Source organism: Drosophila arizonae, chromosome 2 (assembly GCF_054131065.1).
Source record: "Drosophila arizonae isolate 15081-1271.41 chromosome 2, UAZ_ARI_1.0, whole genome shotgun sequence".
NCBI classification, from domain to species: domain Eukaryota; kingdom Metazoa; phylum Arthropoda; class Insecta; order Diptera; family Drosophilidae; genus Drosophila; species Drosophila arizonae.
Window position 1 is genome coordinate 6,883,714 of NC_142922.1, and position 4,198 is coordinate 6,887,911.

A 4,198-nucleotide genomic window follows, 5' to 3' on the forward strand; every position below is an offset into this window, starting at 1 on the left:
AGCATCCACACAGCGCCCAGACTCTGCACACGTCGCCAAGCCCAATTAGCGCTTTCCATGTAGCGTCAGGTAATTTCCAACACAAAGCGAAAGAGCCTTAAGCACTGTTTCTGATGGCATTGTTGAAGCCCCATCAGCTGCCTGACAGTCTGAAATTTATGGCCAGGCGTGAGTCAAAGCCAGCGCCAATATGTAGTTGGAGGCATCACTTGCTACCTTGCATATCCTAAGGCTTAGCACGATGGGGGCGGGGCTGTTACACACATACATACATAAGTAACTTACAGCGTTGAAATTTTTAAAATAATATTATCAATAATAATAGAATGAAAGAGGTATTTTTTTTTTTTATTGAATTTCGAAGAAATCATTCCTTTCGTATAACTGAATTTTATATTTAAAAAATTTAATATTTTGTGTAAACTCTGAATTTCAGTTACTGAATCAGTCATAAAAATATTTTTTTTTTTTAATTTTTTTATTTTATTTTATTTAATTTTTTCTATATGGAACACTTTATTTTTAAATACTTTATTAACAAATGCTGTGTTTCACAATTTTTTATTAAATATAATTTATTTTTGTATTTTAAGTGAAGCAATTTATTTTATCAAACAATTTCAAGTAGAGTATTTGTAGCGCTGCAACAAAATATTTGCTGGGTTTTTAATGGAAAACAAAATTTGAGTAAAATTCTGTAAGAGCAGCAGCTGCCTAATACCTTAATGTGCTCTGTGTCATATGCTGCTTTCACGGCGGGATTAATTATAGCTTGCGCCGGCTTCAAAGCGACCTTTAAGACAATGCCACACAATAGACGCTGGCGGTGTTGCATCATTGACAATCGAAGGCACTGCGCTCCATTGTGTGTCAGGCCGTGGAAAGAATGTCAAAGTTGTGCTTTTATTGATTTAGAGAAGTCGAGAATCGTCAACTGCCTTCTGTCTTCGCTTGAGAGCACATTAGTGGAATGCCATCAGACATTTGCATGCGCCTGTCAGCGATAACATCGAGCAAAGAGGCTTATATGTGTGACAGACTGTATGGGTGAGAGTGTGTGGGTGTGTGTGTTGGTGTCTGTGCGTATTCATTTTCATAATTGTGCATGCCAGCACAGTCGGCCATATGGTGCAGTTTGACAATCACAGAATGAAATCAATTCACATGGGTTCCCTCTTATGTAAATGTCGCCGCGATGACGTCTATAATATTTCCAAATATGGAAGCTACCTTGAAGCGAATCCGAATCCGCTTGCACTCGGACTCAACGTTAACTAACTTTGTCTTGTCTTTGTCTAACCCAAACGGCAACATAAATGATATGTAAGATATGTAAGTTGCAGTTTAAGATGACAGATATGGAAGTCTTAATGCAAACAACCAGAGGCAATGCAGAGTGCTATGGACTTGGTACAAATTATTGACTGACTACAGATTGTAAGTGGATTGAATCAAAATACATTTACATATCTCGACTAATATTTGAAATACGAAAAGACATAGGTTTGGAACTGAATGAAATTTGGGGTGTATTCCATAAAATACAAAATTCTAAGTTGTATAAAACACATGTAAATCTCTGTTTGATGCATGTAAATCTCTGTTGGGATGCAGTTATCGAATAGTTATCGACTTTTTTAAACAAGCTCGATCTAAGCGTGCTCTACAGGGAGTTGTAATCAAAATATCAAGCACCAGCAGGAGGTTTTTTTTTTTATAGCAAAGCAAGTCCACACAACAGTTTGACATGCGCTTTAATTTGATTTTGATTTGTTGTGACAAAACTGAATTTATGAAAGTGCTAATTGCCTTTGAATGGAAATACAATTGGCATAAACAGCCATATTTATTAAGATATGCCTTTGGGCGTGGCACAAATTCTTGGAATGTAATAGCTTAATTAAAACTTAACGAATAAATAAATCAATATTGCACTTCAAATTTAATAAATACTGATTTTCTATTGTTGGGACTTGCAGAGAGCAGAGAGAGAGAGAGAGAGCAGAGAGTGTGCGTATGTGTGCGTGTGTGCACGTGTGTTGTTTCCTATGAATGCAGAGAAGCAGCGATGAATTATTGGAATATCAGCTCTTCGAAGGACTCAATATTTTAACGGCCTTTCATTAATTCCTTCAATATGGCTATTGTTGACAATGCGTTAGATCAAATAATACAAATGACTGTTTATATATATATATATATATATATATATATATATATATATATATATATATATATATATATATATATATATATATATATATATGACAAGAAAAAAAAAAGAAGCTCATTCAATCCTTAGGTTGCGCCTGACAATTAAGGAAAAAGCTTTTTCTATTCATTCACCATGCTACAGTTATTTATCATAGAGGAAGAGATAGGGTGATTGTATTTGTGTGTCAGCCATTGAAATGCAGCATTTAACATAGAAATGCTCTATTCCAGATGCCAATGAAACACAATCGAAATACAACGTGCCAGAATCTAAGGCACATCTGTGGCTAAACACCAGCATGACATGCCTGGGACGACTCAGGGTCAGATTGCCATTGTGAAAAGCGAACAGCGAGCAACGAGAGAGAAGCCCGTTTTGTGTAAATTATTTTCGGCTCAACTTTAAAGCACACGATCCCATACTAATGCATTTGAAGCACAGCTGCCTCGAGGGCAGCTCGTGTCTGCTAGTGTGTGTCTGTGTGTGTGTATGTATGTGTGGGGTAGCATTTACTATCGTATTCAGTTTACTCTAGCGACGCTATTAAGGTCAAGTAGCCATGTGAACATGAGTTTGTAATTCGTTTTGGGTAGCTTTAAGCAGCTCTTTAAAAAAAGGACTTTTTACTGTATTACCGCTGCAGACACACACACACACACACACACACACACACACAGACATTCAGCTCAACAGCCAGCCAGTCAGACAGTTGTCATTAGCATACTTGAGCAATTGCTGGCAACAAAACAGCGTGCATAAAAACACTTAATTGTGCCTGGCCATCAACGTGCTAGCACTTGATGAAGGCTTGCAGCCAGCCCCATTTATACGCTGCCCATGCAAACACACACACAGACATACACAGACATACACAGACATACCCATTCACACATGCATATGTATAAAATAAGCAAAGCCTGGCACCCACAAGGACACGTACGAGTCGCTTTAAATGTTTCATGGCTCTGCTTAGCAGCCGCAATGGCGAGCTAAACAATCGCCAAGAATTTGCACTAGAGCCGCGTTTAAATTGCAAATTAAATCTTGAAATATGCATGTGGCATGGTCGAGTGGTCAAGCGCTTTAGTCGGGCACAGAATTTTCAATTAATGAAGTTTTTGCACTCGATTGGTTGGCACTGTGGCAACTTAATGTAGAATGAGGCGAAATTGTTGCCAACTCATTTGAGTTTATTGATTTGCAGTGTGTGAATTGAAGTGAAACACTTGCATATACTGAAAAATTCAGAACGCTCAATGAAGCAAACGACTTTTGTATAGTCCGCAACAAACAATTTCATTTACATAAATCACTCATACGTCAAGGTGTACGTACTACGTACAGCCAGCCCTAAGCGTAGCGAGTGCTGCAAGCAGCTAGCTGTGGCTGCTCCCTGCCAGCAAACACGCAACAGCATGACATGAACTAAATTATGATTTATGAACGCGCAGAATGCGTGAGGCATGAGGCATGAGGCGTGAGGCGTGTAACATCCGAGAATCCCAACTAAATAAGCCAGCAGCAGCTGCCTTTGCAGTTGACTCGCACTGAGGCTGGATTTGAAAGTGAGCAGATGCTGCTCAGCTGCAGCTTGACTACAGCTGATAAGCATCAACAGCAAATCCTCTCCCCTTAACAGGCTTATCAAAATGATGTCATATACGTAGCTAAGCCCCGATCGAACTATTACAGATGCTGTAAATCGATTATTAATATACATTTTCGGGCTATACGCATAAAGCATTTATTTTTATTCGCCAATAACAATTAATATAATAGGTCATTTGTGTATCTCCCTCGCAGGGCAGCAACCGGGCTCTGACCCTGTTAACCGACACGTTCTCTGCAGCAGTTCCAGCTCGTCTCTTTTTTTTTTTTAAGCTGCCGTTAAGGCACGTGACCGGAGCACGGCAGCCGCTGACAGAGCCCTGCAGGCAAAAAAAAAAAAAAAAAAAAAAAAACACAAGCAAAATGTTTGTATAT